A 17,988-nucleotide genomic window follows, 5' to 3' on the forward strand; every position below is an offset into this window, starting at 1 on the left:
CAGATAATGAATCCGACACCTCCTGGCGCCGGGCACTCTTTCGAGTCCCCGTGGCCTTCTTCTTGGCCTTCTTCTCCGGCACCACATAGGGTGCCAGAACCAGCAGCTTCGCCAAGCGAGCGTCCGCTGGGCCTTCGGGCAAAGGAGCCGGACAGTTGATCTGTCCGGATGTCTCCTGCCAATCCTGTCAAAGGTAAGGGAGCTTAGATCCCACATGGAGTCAAACTATGAAAAACTAATACCCTATAAAAGGTAAAAATAGCTTACCGCACGAGCGTGACGCTGCATGCTGAATCCGCGATCCTCGGTAGCGGATGTGGGGGCCTCGGGGCCCTTGAAAAGCACCTTCCAGGCATCTTCGTACGTTATGTCGAATAGCCTGCTCAGAGTTCAGTGCCGCGCCGGGTCAAACTCCCACAGGTTGAAAGCCCGTTGTTGACACGGGAGGATCTGACGGATGAGCATAACCTGGACTACGTTGACAAGTTTGAGCTTCTTGTCCACCAGGGTTTGGACGCATGTTTGGAGTCCGGTAAGCTCTCCTTTTTTACCCCACGACAGGCCCGTCTCTTTCCAGGAGGCGAGCCGCGTAGGGGGTCCGGATCGGAACTCGGGGGCTGCGACCCATTCAGGGTCGCGCGGCTCGGTGATGTAAAACCACCCTGATTGCCACCCCTTTAGGGACTCCACGAAGGATCCCTCGAGCCATAGGATGTTGGGCATCTTGCCCACCATGGCGCCTCCGCACTCCGCCTGGGTGCCGCGCACCACCTTCGGCTTGACATTTAAAGTCTTGAGCCATAGGCCTAAATGGGGGCGGATGCAGAAGAAAGCCTCGCACACGACGATAAACGGCGAGATGTTGAGGACAAAGTTCGGGGCCAGATTGTGGAAATCCAGGCCATAGTAGAAGATGAGCCCCCGGACAAATGGGTGGAGAGGGAAACCCAGTCCACTGAGGAAATGGGGGAGGAACATCACCCTATCATGGGGCCTAGGGGTGGGGATGAGCTGCCCCTCTTCGGGAAGCCGGTGCGCAATGTCATTAGACAAGTATCCGGCCTTCCTCAGTTTTTTGATGTGTCCCTCTGTAACGGAGGAGACCATCCACTTACCTCCCACTCCAGACATGGTTGGAGAAGGTTGAGGTGGGGTGTGCGGACTTGGGCGCTGGAGCTCGAGTGCGCGGAAATGGATAGGCAAAGGAGGAAGAAGGCGTGGATGAAAAGGTGGATCCTTATCCCCTTATATGGGTGGACGCGACTATGCATCCCCACCAGCCTGGTAAAACTCGCTTATCTCCCAAGCGCCGTAATCAATGGCGCGGTTGGGTTAACCACACCCGTATTGATGAGAATCCCGGAATAAGGGGACACGATCTCTGCTTTGACAAGATGTGCCAAGGAAACTACCTCGCTAAACGCGCTAAGGTGGGACAGTAAAACGATTCGAATAAAGACTTGGCCGTGGTGTGATGTGTGTAAATATTAGATTGGTGTAAATATTGTTCTCTCTATGGCAATATGTGGAAACTTATTTTGCAGAGCCGGACACTACCTTTGTGTTCAAAATCTTCTATGAAGTACTTGGAGGAGGAACCCGCCTTGCAATGCCGAAGACAATCTGCGCGCCGGACTCGTCGTCATTGAAGCCTGGTTCAGGGGCTACTGAGGGAGTCCTGGATTAGGGGGTCTCCGGATAGCCGGACTATACCTTCAGCTGAACTCCTGGACTATGAAGATACAAGATTGAAGACTTCGTCCCGTGTCCGGAAGGGACTTTCCTTGGCGTGGAAGGCAAGCTTGGCGATACGGATGTGTAGATATCCTACCATTGTAACCGACTCTGTGTAACCCTAGCCCTCTTCGATGTCTATATAAACCGGAGGGTTTTAGTCCGTAGGACGAACAGCAATCATACCATAGGCTAGCTTCTAGGGTTTAGCCTCTCTGATCTCGTGGTAGATCTACTCTTGTACTACCCATATCATCAATATTAATCAAGCAGGACGTAGGGTTTTACCTCCATCAAGAGGGCCCGAACCTGGGTAAAACATTGTGTCCCCTGCCTCCTGTTACCATCCGCCTAGACGCACAGTTCAGGACCCCCTACCCGAGATCCGCCGGTTTTGACACTGACAGGGCCCTTCGTACGGTTAAGATTTAACCGCTTTGCAAAAATAGCACCTAGACTAAATGTGTCATCACGGAACAAGGCATGACACAAAATAACAATATCAGGGGCACTAAGGTTGCCACAGTTTTCGCGACCAATTAAGCATCTACTAGCAAATATTGCAAAGTAACGTAAAACAGGAAAATGTATGCTAGTAATTCTTGCATCGGAAAACTTCCTCGTTTCCCCTACAGCAATTGTATCAATAATCCCTTCCACATCGTCACGATGTGGTTCCTCTACGCTGCCCTCAAAAGGGATCAAACAAACCCAACAAAAATCACGAAGTGACATCTCCTTATGCTCATCATATAAATAAAATTCCACCGAAGGTGGTGAGCTCCTAGCATGGAAATGAAAGTTTTGCACAAAGATATTAGTGAGTAAGAGATACTGTTCGCGTTGGTCATGGAGGAAGGCGGTGAGGCCTGCATTCTCAGCCAACTCATAGAAATCATCATAAATTCCGGCTGCTCTCAAGAAACCATCACAAGGCCATTCACACGGCCGAACCTACGCGGTGCGAGGGACATTATACATGGGCTTCTTGTTCTCTTCACTTTGTTTATCCTTCGAGCTTCGGCTCGATGAGCCCCTCAGAAATCTCTTCATCTTTTTCTGAAAATTTCTGAATTTTTTAGCAATTTCAAAATAAAAGTGAACCAAACTCCACAAAATTGATAGCAACTACTCCTACAAGTGCCTAGAGGATATATCATGCATTAAAACTACTTTTGACCATATAAATTTGACATCCAAGCTCAAGAACATGGTCACTGTCGGTGTCAAAACCGGAGGATCTCGGGTAGGGGGTCCCGAACTGTGCGTCTAGGCCGGATGGTAACAGGAGGCAAGGGACATGAAGTTTTACCCAGGTTCGGGCCCTCTCGATGGAGGTAAAACCCTACGTCCTGCTTGATTACTATTGATGATATGGGTAGTACAAGAGTAGATCTACCACGAGATCGGAGAGGCTAAACCCTAGAAGCTAGCCTATAGTATGATTGTTGATGTGTATGTTGTCCTACGGACTAAAACCCTCTGGTTTATATAGACACCGGATAGGGTTAGGGTTACATAGAGTCGGTTACGATGGTAGGAGATCTTCATATCCGTATCGCCAGGCTTGCTTTCCATGCCAAGGAAAGTCCCTTTCGGACACGGGACGGAGTCTTCACTCTTGTATCGTCATAGTCCAGGAGTCCGGCTGAAGGTATAGTCCGGCTATCTGAACACCCCCTAATCTAGGACTCCCTCAGTAGCCCCCGAACCAGGCTTCAATGATGATGAGTCCGGCACGCAGATTGTCTTCGGCATTGCAAGGCGGGTTCTCCTCCAAATTCCGTGTACCTGTTTGAATAAATTCCGGTTTCTTGTAGATGTTGCGCTCCTTGGCTTCTACGCCCAATAATGGCCGCTTCCCACATGTCAAACGAATATGAAAAGTCTGAGTGTTTTTACATTCACAGCCCCAGCTGCGTAAATGAGCTGCCCTATTTAAGGGGACGAGGATTTAGATCCAATCCACACCTTCTCCCCTCCGCGAGTGTTCATTAGAGCGCATCCGACAAAGGTCCATTCCACCATGGCCAGCCGTCGCAACTCCTCCCCTCGCCCTTCCAGCCCAAAGCCTGGATATTGGGAGAGATGTTCTATCCTGCATAGCGAGCTAGTGACGCTCCAGACCAAGTGATTTCTCCCCTCGGCCTATATGGTCCCGGTTCGAGCCGGTCTTGCTGTCTACAACGGCGCAGAGCAAGCAGAGAATGCCCCTAATCCCTCCAAAGGAGAGCGGGTGTGCCTTGTCCCTTACTTAATAAGGGGGCTCGGATTTCCAATCCACCCATTTCTCCGGGGGCTGCTGGAGTTCTACGGCCTCCAGCTACATCATCTCACGCCTGCCTCAGTATTGCATATCGCGGGCTTTGTAGCCCTCTGCGAGCTGTTCTTGGGTGTTGAAGCTCATTTTGGACTGTGGAAGGAGCTATTTTGCCTCATGCCCCATTCCAAGAAGGGGTCAATGTATCAAGTGGGCGGAGCCGAAGTGTGGTGCATCGCCGGGACCGGATATCTGTCCGGAACCCCAAAGAAGGCATCCGAAGACTGGCCCTCGGAATGGTTCTATATAGAAGACGTCCCGCTGCCGGATCCTGTCCGGATCGGCCTCCCTGAATTCAACAGTGCTCCCTTAAAGAAGCGCCTAAGCTGGCGCCCACGGAGCCCTCAGAGGTAAAGTGATAGGGACATCATTTACCTGATGGGCCGAATAAGATTGTTAGCCCATTCCGGACTAACCATGATCTGGGTTATGGCCGAATGCATTATGCGGGGGGTGCAACCGCTTCAGTATAGAAGCCACCCCATGTGGGACTTTAATGGGGAGGATGACGCCACCCGCTACGGTCATAAGGGGCCGGATTCAGCTGCCGCTCTACTAATGATCTTGTCCACTTTGTATAAGGGAGAGGAGGAGGAATTTCTCTGCATCAACCCTCAGGGTGGATTCTCCATGCACAATCCCCCGAGCTGGGTAAGCGACCGTATTTACTTGTCCATCTGTTTTTTATTCCCATTGTTAAATATTCAGTCTGACGACTTTAATGCAGGAACTGCGTCGGGCTGTTTAGGAAATAAGCAGCCCTCCTCCACAACCCGAGGACCCAGGACGGTCCCTCGACTCGGCCTCTCAAGAGGATCCGGACATATCTGTGGAGCTGATTGATGGAGTGTTCCATCAATTGAGCGAGGACAACGCCTTGGTGTCCATTACGGCCGATTACCCAGGGCTAATCCTGACGCCCCAGGTACCTGAGATCGAAGTCCCAGTACCCCGAATAGGTGTCCGCCCACTCGTGTTCAGTTTCCTGATTGCAACCGAACTTTGCAGGGGAGGTTTTAAAGGCGGAAGGCCGAACCTGTGGCGACAAGCCAACGAGGGGCCGTAGGGCCCCGTGGGCCGAAAAGAAATGCAGTCCGGACCGAGACGTCAACGCAAAGGTATGGCGCGCCCCTTATCCCAGGTGTTATACCTTCGAGGCACATTGACACTCGTGCTCTCTTCAGGACAAAGAGACCTCGCCGGACTATATCCGGAGAGGCTGCCAATCGCGACTCCACCAGCCAGGCTCCAAAGCCTGGTCCGAAGGCGGAGGCGAACGCAAGGCGCGCGCCAGACGCTCCTTCGACAGAGGATGTGGACGGGTTGTCTTCCACCAACTCTGAGGTGGAGAGTGCCATGAACCACAGGCATCGCTGGAAAATTCTTCGCGACACTTGTTTCTCCCAAAGGGCATTAGATGCCTTTAACTCGGGAGATGCGCACCTCTGTGCCGCTCAAAATGGTCTAGCCAGAGCCACGGAGCAATATGTAAAGGACATACGGGTAAGAAAATTTTGGTAATTATATATATAGCAGTAGCCCCCGAGACTTGAAACAGTTAGAATAACTGATTTAAGGATCATTTTATATGCAGGTTCTTACAGAAAAGAATTCCCTACTGTCCAAGGAGCTGGAAGAGTGCAAAGCCCAACTGGAGGCTGCACTAGCCACGGCAGGGGAGCCTAAGGAGACCCCCCTCTGGTAATATACACTTCGAAAGATAAGTATTTTGCGAAGCACGGCTTTGGTGCGAATCTGACACATGAAATTGCAGATGGCGCCGGATTGAATCCAGAAAGGCAACACCTCTTATGCCAGCTAAAGGCTGGTGAGAGGGTGCTGATAAAGGTGATGGGGGAGAAGAACAATCTCCAAGATGCCAACACCAAGCTGGGCGTCGAGCTGAAAGATGTTCGTGCCCAGCTGTCAGACTCCGTGAAGGAGAATCAGCGGCTTCGGCGCGGCATATTTAGTAAGTGCTTGAACGAACCTTTTGAAAGAAAGTTTGGCGGGGAAGTTGACTAACAGAGCAATGTCTGTAGGTGTGCTAATAGGTCGTCCTGCAGATGCCCGGTTCTATGGGTGACCTTCTTCCCGAGCTCTCGCAACTGCTCGATCGAGTTCGGCAGGCGATGCGAGGCGTCGCCCAGGCCCTGTGGCCATCCGTCTCCATGCCCGAAGGTCTTGGAGAGCTTGCGGACAAGCTAAAGGAAGCACACCGGCGCTTCCAATTGTGGAAGATATTAGCCTGCCATCAAGGCGCTAGGGAGGCCTGGGCCATGGTGAAGACGCGGTACGCAAAGGCTGACCCCAACCACATGGCTGAGGTCGGTCCTGTAGGACCCGATGGGAAGGAGATCCTTGTAAGCTTAGTATACGGCCAAGTAGAGTTGGCCGCAAAGTATTCCCAGCAGGACTGTAAATTAGACAGCCTGTTAGATGGTATTGAAGAGGAATACGACCAGTCAAAACGACTATGTAATTTAATTGACATTTATAATGCCTTCTAGCTGGATTGTAGATCATTTGTCATGGCCGACCTTTTCGCTTCAGCCTCGGGACCTGACGGTCCGGAGTTTGTCCGAATTCCCATGTGGTTATATAGGAACCGGGGAATGCATGGAGACCAGGCGTAGGGGTCATTAGGGCGTGAACAGACAAGTGCCCGACTAGGTATGTTATATTACATGGTTAGTAAGAAACATCTTCCAGGGAGAATAGTTCCGTTAGGGGTTCCTTTCCCTGGGAGGCATGCCCTAAGGTGCATCTGGGGGCGTATAGATAAAAGTAGAAAAAGATCATCTTTAGTTCACCGACCGAATATTACCTTAAGAACGCTAGCTTTCGGCTTCACCTAGTCTGAGGTACACGTCCGGCTGACCTGACAGTAACAATCGCAGAGGTGCTCCGTTTATCACCTAGCCAAACAATCGGGAACGTAGGGGTAGGCACAGGAGCCAGGCAACCCATCTTGGCCAAAACTTAAGTCATATCGATGCATATAATGGTGAATAAAAGCTACATGCGGAAGTGTGACACATGTGTTGGGCATGAAGCCCGCATGAATAAGCTTCTGTTTAAAGAAGCCCCCAGGTTTAATGAGCGCGGATAGCGCGCCACTTTATGAGCCTTTAGAGGCTATAAGAGAGAGAGAGAGAGAGAGAAGAAGAGAAATGTAAGACAGAAAATATAAAAAATGGACAGAGGAAGGAGACGAACACAGAGTCCGACGCTAGGCATAGAATCTTCAAAGACGGGCTACGTTCCATGGGTTTGGCTCGAGTCGGTTATCCGATGCATCCCACAGGCGGTACGCTCCACCAGTCAGGACTTGGTCAATTATGAAGGGACCTTCCCACTTGGGCTTGAGTTTGTCCTTTTTCATGTCCGGTAGTCATAGAACTAATTCGCCAACGTTGTAATTTTTGGCCCGTACTTCTCTGCTTTGGTATCTTCGAGCCTGCTGTTGATAGAATGCGGAACGGGCTTTTGCCACGTCACGCTCCTCCTCCAATGCATCCAAGCTGTCCCGCCGATCGAGCTCGGCTTCTCTTTCTTCGTACATGCGCACTCGAGGTGAGTCATGAATTATGTCGCAAGGCAAAATTGCCTCTGCGCCGTACACCATAAAGAATGGTGTGTATCCGGTGGTGCGATTCAGCGTGGTCCACAGCCCCCAGAGTACGGAGTTGAGCTCCTCTACCCAGTGCGTGTTAGATTCCTTGAGGGACCGCACTAATCTAGGTTTGATGCCGCTCATGATAAGACCATTTGCACGTTCGACCTGGCCGTTAGTTTGTGGGTGATAGACGGAAGCATAATCGAGCTTGATGCCTATGTTTTTGCACCAGAGTTTTACCTCGTCGGCCGTGAAGTTCGTGCCATTATCAGTGATGATGCTGTGGGGGACGCCGTAACGGTGTACAACCCCGGATATAAAGTCTACCACTGGTCCAGATTCGGCCGTATTAACAGGCTTGGATTCTATCCATTTGGTGAACTTATCCACCATGACCAGCAAGTATTTTTGCTTGTGGGTTCCGCCTTTAAGGGATCCAACCATATCAAGCCCCCAGACCGCGAAGGGCCAAGTAATGGGGATAGTTTGGGGCGGTGGGTGGCATATGGCTTTGGTTTGCAAAGAGCTGGCAACCGGTTCATCGTTGGACTAAGTCCTGAGCGTCTGCCCGGGCCGTCGGCCAATAAAAGCCTGTACGGAAGGCCTTGCTTACAAGGGACCGAGCTGCAGCGTGATGACCACCAAGCCCGGCATGAATTTCAGCCAGGAGGTTCCGCCCCTCCTCTTCGGAGATGCACCTTTGAAGGACTCCGGTAGTGCTTTTCTTATAAAGCTCTCCCTCGTGGACTCTGTAGGCTTTGGATCGCCGCACTATGCAGCGTGCCTCATTTTGGTCCTCTGGGAGTTCCTGCCTAGTAAGGTAGGCGAGGAATGGTTCTATCCACGGGGCGATAGCGGCCATTATTATGTGGGCTGAAGGTGTTATTTCATTGGCAGAGCCTCCGATTGTGTCAGAATGTTCGGTGTCGGGCAGTGCGGTTGAGTCCGGGCTGTTATTGTTCGGCTTCCCTTCCCATACTACGGATGGCTTGAACAGCCTTTCCAAGAAGATGTTGGGGGGACTACATCATGTTTTGCGCCGATGCGTGCCAGGACATCTGCCGCCTGATTATTTTCCCGGGCTATATGGTGAAATTCAAGCCCCTCGAACCGAGCTGACATTTTTAGGATGGCATTGTGGTAAGCTGCCATTTTTGGATCCTTGGCATCGAAGTCTCCATTTATTTGGGATATTGTGAGGTTCGAGTCCCCGCGCACCTCTAGGTGTTGGATGCCCATGGATACTGCCATCCGGAGACCATGTAAAAGGGCCTCATATTCGGCTACGTAGTTGGAGTCCGTGTACATAATCTGTAGTACGTATTGAACTGTGCCTCCCGTGGGGGACGTCAAAACGACGCCAGCCCCCAGTCCGGCCAACATTTTGGAGCCGTCGAAATGCATGATCCAATTTGAATATGTGTCGTACTCTTTAGGGAGTTCGGCCTCCGTCCATTCTGCGACGAAGTCGGCCAAGACTTGCGACTTGATGGCTCGTCGTGGCTTATAAGTTATGTCGAACGGGAGGAGCTCAATGGCCCATTTTGCAGTCCGGCCCGTTGCGTCATAGTTGTTTATAATATCGTTAAGTGGTACTTCCGAGGCTACTGTTATTGAACACTCTTGAAAGTAGTGCCGTAGCTTCCGGGATGCCATGAATACCGCGTACGCAAACTTTTGATAATGCGGGTACCGTGATTTGCAGGGAGTGAGGACAGTGGACACATAATAGACAGGCTTTTGAAGGGGGAATTTGTGTCCGTCCGCTTCTTGTTCGACGACGAGCACTGCGCTTACAACCTGATGTGTTGCCGCAATGTATAATAGCATTGGTTCGCCGATGTTTGGCGCGGCCAGGACTGGGTCTGTTGCCAGTATGGCTTTTATTTCGTCGAGTCCGGCCGTGGCTGCATCCGTCCATTTGAAGTGTTCGGTGCGCCGAAGGAGGTGGTAAAGGGGTAGGGCCTTTTCTCCCAAGCGGGAGATAAAGCGGCTTAGAGCCGCCACGCATCCGGTTAACTTTTGTATTTGTTTGAGGTCCTTTGGGATGTCCAGTTGTGACAGAGCTCAGATCTTAGCTGGATTTGCTTCAATTCCTCTAAGGATACAATAAAGCCCAAGAGCTTTCCGGCTGGAACGCCGAAAACGCATTTTTCCGGGTTGAGCTTGATGTCGTATGTTCGGAGGTTATCAAATGTGAGCCTCAAGTTGTCTACTAGAGATTCAACATGTCTTGTTTTGACGACCACATCATCTACATATGCCTCCACTGCTTTGCCGATATGGCTTGCCAGACATGTCTGAATCATGCGCTGATATGTTGCGCCGGCGTTTTTGAGCCCGAAGGGCATCGTGTTGAAGCAGAATGGCCCGTATGGTGTGATAAATGTCGTTGCGGCTTGGTTTGGTTCTACCATCTTGATTTGATGGTAGCCAGAATACGCGTCGAGGAAACACGACAAATCGTGTCCTGCGGTAGCGTCGACAATTTGATCGATGCGGGGGAGGGGGAATGGATCCTTTGGGCAAGCCTTGTTAAGGTCTTTAAAATCGACACACAGGCGCCAAGATGTCACACCCTGATTTTCATGCCACAACACTTAAGCTAATAAATCATGATAAAATATGGTTTGACAAAAACTTTTGAGTGTTTTGGACCTTGCATTGTTTGGATTTTGTCTGTTGTTTGCAAGTGCTCTAAAAATCAAATAAATCCTCCAACTCCTATACTTCATCTCCTTGCTCCAAACTGTTGAACCAATGATCATGCCATGTGTATAGAGCAATATAGTATTTTCTTACAAAAATAATTTGGCCAAAAAGTATTTTCAAAAATTAGTTTTCCAAAAACCCCTGAATTAAGATTTGTACTGCAAGTACTTAATTCAGGGCAGTAAAATCTTTCCAAAAATATGTTTGACTCCTATTAGATATAGGATACCCAGAAACCACAAAAATATAATTTTAAAAGTTATTTTCCTATTTGATTTAAAGGCTTTTTCTTAAGGCCAGAAATGGTCTTTAATAGGTTAAAATTATTTTAAAGCTTTAAATTTTTTTGAGAAAAATTAGGGAGACTCAATGGACATATATTGTCCATATTTATGAGTTTCAACACATGGTCATGATCAAAATATTGGACAAAACCTCCCAAAACCATTTCTTCTCATTTCAAGGATTTGAAATATTTCTACAGGAAATATTTGCATAAAAATCCAAGAAAATTCTAACATGTCACATATGACATTTTTGATGATCTTGCCAAGTACCATGTCATGGAGAATAGTATAACCCCATGAAACCCTCTCAAAACCACTTCTGTCCTTTTTCAAGTTTGAACATTTTTGCACTGTCAAACATGTCCAAATGCTCTCAAACTTGGTGCACATGCTCAAATGGTGTAATAATCTACCCTAGACCAAATGGCACAAGTTGGAGAGAATGTTATCTTGATCAAAGTACCTCAAAACCCTTTCTGTCCAGAACCAAATTTGAACAACTCTACATTGCCAAGTGTGTCCTTTTGATCTGAATTTTTGTGGACATGTTCAAATTCTCAAATGATGACACTAGACAAAGTGGTGCATCAAGGAGAATAGATTTGCATGACTAAATCTTGGTAAAGCCATTTCTGATGATTTCTAGGGTTTACAAAAGTTGCATTGGCAACTTTCTTAAAATTGACTCAAACTTGGTGGTCAACCTCAATTATGTGTGACACTTGATCCTGTTAATTCTCATGTCCAGTGGAGTTAATTTACTTGCCCAAACCTACAACAAACACCTTTTGCAAAATTTCCAAAACCACCTTTTTGACCACTTCCACTAATCTCCATGACCCTATCTTTTTACCACAGCCCCTCCTAGTCTTCTCCTACCTCCAGTAACTCTCCCTTGGCCATTGCTCAATGGTTGAGGGGTAAAATACCCCCATTTACCTCCCTGCACATCCCCTCTCTCCCTCTTCTTCTACCTCTCTCCTCTCCTAGTGGTTCACCAGGGCATCCAAGGCCACCCCCACTTTGTTTACTCACCCCACAAAGCCCAGACACTAGTGGACACGCCCCTGGCACATAAACAATGCCATGGCATGCAGAGCTCGCGCTCTGGAGCATGCTACAGTGCTCTTCGACACTGTAGCACGCCCATTCCAAGGCCTCCCGTCGACCTTGGGCGCCGGAATCGTGTCCCCCGAGGCCGCCTCGGCGTCCACGACACGCAACACTATCGGGGCCGTCCTCCCTCGCCCTCCTTATCCCTCCAGGATCTCACCCGAGCACGTCCATGGACGCTGCCCATGGTGCATCGCGGCCTCGCCCATTTTGAGCTACCCTCGAGCTCTCTCTCGCCTCGGTTGGGTCCCCCTCTCTCCCGTGCACCTCCCAGACATCCTCCTTCTCCCCCCTCGTGCCCTCCAGCACCTTCCATGGTTGGAGTGCCGCTGCCGGCCTCCACTCCGATTTGGGCAAGGGCGGGCTTCTCCCCTCCTCCTCTCCTCACCAGGAAAACATCCACGGTCCGGCGACCCTTTTCCCCCCATCTCCCTGACCGCCGGGGCACTGTGCCCCTGCCCATCATCGCCTGGGTGTCCGCCCTCCTTGGAAAGTGCCTGCCGCGCCTCGGCCACCCTTCCTGCCATCCCCGGGGAGCCCCTGATGCGCCTCTCCCTAGCGACCCCTCCGGTGGCCGCGGCTTGGCCAGGGGTGGCTTGTGTCGCCGGGGGAAGGTGCTGGCCGGCGCGCAGACGGGGCTCGATCCCCTCCTGTCGCGAGTGCGGGAGGAGGAAGAAGACCCTGCGGGTGGGCCCCGTAGGTCAGTGACCCCGCCGGCCGGCCACGTCATTTAAGTGGAGACGGGCCAGCCGTTCTACGCTTCCCTTCGGCGAAAGCGTCACCCGGGAATACGCCTTCGGCGTGGCCTCCCATCGGGTGTCCGCGAGGAGCTGGGCCAGGCCCAGTGCGCTGCCCAGCTAAATTATGCTCAGCGCGTGAGATTAGGTATAAAACCCTTTTTCTTTATCCAGTGAACTTCAAAAACCGCTAAACAAGTCAAACAGTGTCCAAATTTGATGATTCAAATTTCTAGTAGTTTCTAAATTCATTCCCTATCGCATGGTGCTAATTGCACATTTTTACAGAAATATTTCTTTCACAAATAATTAGCAAATCCTATTTTTTCATTTCTGTGATAAACTTTAGAAAATCACAGAGAGCCCATTTTTGATCCAAATTCCATGATTCAAAATCCTAGATGTCTATAAGTTCAAAACTTAGTTTTTGAACATTTTTACTAATACTTTCTGTATCACCTCAAATAGCGGTCTATTCCTTCATATATAGCCAACTTTGCAATTCATAGAGAAATCATTTGAACCCCAAATCCAGTGAAACCAACTCCTGGATGCTTCTAAAATCATGCCTTGTTAAATGGGTATCCTTGCTCATTTTTGAAAATAATATTTCTGTACCCCTCTTGCAAATCCATAAACCCCTTGATTCCATCATATCCAAATGTTTAGAAATATCCACTGACCCAATTCCAATGAAACCACTCTGGTTAATTTTCATATAACCAGAGATTTCCTAGAAAAGTCAAATCAATATTTTTAGAGCACTTTCATTTCCTGCCTTGTTGTGTTGCTTATTATGGTTGCTTTCGACGATAGTTGACGAAGTAGACGAAATGCTTGGAGTTGGACCAGAGATATTTGAAGACCTCGAAGACTTTGTTAAAACAAGGAAGCAGCCCTTTGACCATATTTATGAAACCCTTTTTATGCATGTCATATAGCACTTTATTAGTGTTGCATCGGAATCATGATGAGATGGTAACCACTTTGATGGGTTGCCTCTGTTACTTCCTCGTTGATACTTGCATTGTGCATGACCCTACCTCCTTATGAGGGTTATGCCGGTGGGAGTAGATAGGATGCTAAGTAGTGCTACGCAAAAGGGATGGGAATATGCATGGTGATGGAGACAAAGTATTTTCAAAGGACTTTTCGAAAACCCCGTCGGGTGCCACTCATGCCCGAGGGAGATGATGAGTTGGGTAGCCACTTGATGATGAAGTGGTGTACCGAGGCAAGTGTGTGTGTTGCTTTCAAAAACGGATTGGTTTAAGTTGCGACCGTTATTCCAACCTTACATGCGCAACCACTCTACCCTTATATGGGAAAGGGCATTATTGATTACCTAGGCCGATACTAGCTTGGAGCCCGCATTACTAGTGACGGGGAGAGTTGGTGCTCTCTCTCGGGACGGGGTCGTGCCAGGTAGGGCGGCCAAGAACATTTTTATGGGGCACCGGACACACCGTTGGTACCCCGTGCCAGTGGTATGTGATGAATATGGGAGCAAGGCTCCACAATTTTTAAGTTGTGAAATGTTGGGCACAGGGGTTACTACCAATCGAGTGGACTCCATGTTAGTGTCGTCTAGGGAAAATAGTGATTGGGTGCTTACCCCGGGTACTTGAGGTACCGCGGGTCATGGATGACACGGAAGTTCCCCGGATTTTGTGGGTAAAGTGTGCAACCTCTGCAGAGTGTAAAACTATTCGAATAGCCGTGTCCACGGTCAAGGACAGTTGGGTAACCACTCTTGGGCTACGTCCACTTGTTTACAAACCAGTGTGTGTGGGAAGAACTACTTGGGTCAAGTCAAAGGACTTGACATGGATGAGTTGGGTTGGAGCCCACTCCCTTTGTGTTGATATCTGTAACCTGTCCTCTTGGTTACTTGAATTCTCCTGATGTAAGTCTTACAAGTTGTTGAACATGTCATTGCACTCAAAAACTAGCTTTCCACAAAAAAAATTACCTATATCATGCATTGTTGTATCTTGAACCAAAACATGGGTTGCTTGCGAGTACATTCAAAGTACTCATTGGCTTGCCACTGGTTATTTTATTGGCCAGGCATGAAAGAACATGATATGAAGAAGAGTACCTCGGTGACGAACATGCGAGCTAGGATGCTTCCCAGTCAGAATGCCTGTAGGGTTAAGGCAGATGGCATGGGTCCAAGTTATCGACGAAGATTTCCGCTGTGATGTTATACTCAAGACTTGACCATAATGGTCCTACTTGTGTAATACAGTATGTATGGATGTAAGACTCTTGTTATTCAGCTTCTGTGTGTTCAGTGAGCATTGATCTCTGGGATCACTGTACACGTGCATTCGGTGACCACGACTTATGAGTCGGGGTACCCACAGAGCTGGTATCAGAGCCATCCTGACTGTAGGAAGCCTTAGTTAGCATGGTCGTTAGTTAGGGTAAAACTATTTCCAAAACTATTACTAGTTTTCAAAACTATCTATACTTCTCTTCCCTTCTCAGTTTTTTTTTGAAAACTAAGGTATACTTTCCCTATCAATCTCTTCCCTTCAAAACTATTGCAAACGGTCGCTAGCACCCTCAAGCCCCTGACCATGGGATTCCTTGTAATCCTCGTGGGTAGCCTAGAAGGATTACATCTTGCCAAACACTCACCCACCTCTTATGAACACAAGATTGGCAACACCACAGCAAGACGATGCCAACAGAAGATACGCCTTTGAAGAATGAGGACATGAAGACCCAGAGGACGGTGACACCTTTGAATTTGCCCAGGATGATGCAACGTTAGCCTATGATGATCATGGCATAGGATATGCAAGATCATGATATACATCGCTAATAGAGTAACCCTGTCACTACCGTTGTTGTATTGGCAATCACCGGTGGATGAGAACCTCGCCATTTGGTCCGCCTCACTATAGTGAGCAGGAAAATGGTTCTCTTCATCCCCCGCTCTTGGTGTCGATGTTGTCATCAACATAACCGACATGTTGGACCTCTACTATGCCTTGTTAATGTCATTGCATAAAGGATTACCTACCTGGTACCATCGACGCCTTAGAAGACAAAACAGGATCATCATGAATAAGAAGACAACAGAAGACCGAGTCAATGCCTGCTACGAGGAGCCACCTTCACCCCATCACTTCAACAGGCAAGAAGTTGTTGAAGAATCTTCAGGCTCAACCTGGATCGTTTCATCGAACAACTACAAGAGACGTAGCAACACCTGAGGAAAACTCAGAAGACTGCACGAGGCTCAAGGCACGATTACTGAGTCTGAGAACCCCCAGGGTAGGATGAGTCGTGTACCCCCTATGCGTAGTCGAGTCCGTATGATGGTTCGAATAGAACCATGATTGTGTGTTGCTTGTTTTTATTTGTTTGTGTTTGGATATAGGTCGCACTTTTACCCTAGGCAACAAGTATGCGACTATATCACCTTCCTTACCTTGTTTCTTTTGTTTGGCCCTTTTTGCCACCCGTTGTTTGCACCTGCACTATAGAACCCCCCTTTAGGCATCCCCCTTTATGCTACTTATCCCTCTCATCTCTCTCCTCAACTGAAGACCAGCAAGACAAGATGCACCAAGGAGTCTACTTCGGCGACCAACTAGCACTGAAGAACTTTTCTACAGCCTCCTCGACCAAGTAAAACCCCGTAGAGTCATGTTTAACCCCCAAACTAGAAACCCATTGTTAGACCCTTCAAGACTTCACGAGATACCCCAGCTCAAGTCCTTAACCATGTGCTTAACCCATAGAATTGCAAGAGAACCAGTTAAGCCTCTGTAAACCTTGCACAACATTGGGTTCATTATGGAACTAGTGGACATAGTGAACGAGCACATTATCATCCTAATATAGCACCAGAACTGACGATGCCATAGGGAAGACCAGTTTGAGGATATAGGAATAGAGGACAAATGACTTGATGAGTTTGTATCAATGACTCGGGGGAATAGATAGGAATTCTCGTTGGACATGAGATTTGGATTCAATACGTTATCCTAGTGGAGTATGGATGCAGAGTAATTCTACATGGTTCGGAGTAAATTGGATTTAGACTGATGATCTCGATCATGATACCATGTTTCTTGGAGGAAAATAAACTAGGAGATTGGATTAATTGTCGGAGTTGATATAAGCTTGACCTTGGAGTTTACTTGACCATGATAATGGAAATTGGTGGACTTACTATGGTAAAGACAGCCCTTTCAAGTGTTTGGGGACTATAGGACATTAGAAGATTCATGTGAGACACCATAGACATTGGATTTGTAGAATTAATGGATTATGTAGTGATTAATGGAAGTTAATGGGCTATTGGAGTTGATTCATAGGAAGGAAACAAGATCTTGGAGTGGCTTACAACGTGTTTCCTTAGGATAGAGATGCTTTATCATGGACCTTGGATCAATAGACTGAGCACTTTGATTGTGGTGATTAAATTCAAGCTTAGCAACTTATATGCTCTACCCATGGATTTTTAGGGGTAGCCATACATATGAGTTTGGGGATAGTGACATGTATATGATTTTGTTAGACCTCCCCTCGGGGAGTCATGAGGATATGAATAACATGAGTGATGATTGGAGTTGACCTATACGGGATGATTCTTTCGGTAACATGATGTGATTGTTTGGAAGACTAGATAGAATGATTGGCATCTCAGAAACTGTGCTCAAGGATGGTATGATAAACATTCACTCGCACACTAGAATCCTTGAAACCCTTACGCCCTACCAAGCCACAACATGGTCAGATCCTGACCTTGGGCTTTGGCTCTAGATCGATAAGACCTTGGCCAATGCTCAACCACGTCCATCACCAATGCCTCAGCCCACTTTACGTACCCCATAGACTTCATGGAGTGCTTGGACAAGTTAGTTGTCATCTTTCTTTGATGACATACTTGTCTACCCGAAGACGGAAGAAGAATCGTTGAGCTGGTCAAGGAACATCTGAAGATTGTCATGTCTAGGAGGAAGAACTACAACAACCACCATTTTCAAGAAGTATACCTCCGCATCAAAGACCAGGAATATCTGCAAACCACTTCTCTCAAAGGAACCAAGCATTTCCATGTCAAAGGGAAGCTCACACCAAGATTTATTGGCCCTCTCCAAGATCACTGCAAGGCGAAGAATAGATGGCTACCAGCTAGAGTTATCACCTGAGTCACCCACCGTGCACAACGTTTTCCACACAACACCACTCCGGAAACGTTTCCAACTTCCTAACTAGCCCGGTCTCTACAAGGACATCGTCCATGAGCCATCGACCTCCAACCCAATATGACCTATGCGAGATATCCCAGTTGCAATCTGGATCAAGCAGGACGACAAACACGAAGCCATGCAATCGAGTACTTCAAGGTTCAATGGAGCACCAAACGGAAGCAGAAGTAGTATGAGGACGTGAAGACTACCCCAAATCCAAGTTTCCGTATTCCTTTCCGCGCCTAGTCTA

The sequence above is a fragment of the Triticum aestivum genome, chromosome 1A (genome assembly GCF_018294505.1).
Source record: "Triticum aestivum cultivar Chinese Spring chromosome 1A, IWGSC CS RefSeq v2.1, whole genome shotgun sequence".
NCBI lineage: Eukaryota > Viridiplantae > Streptophyta > Magnoliopsida > Poales > Poaceae > Triticum > Triticum aestivum.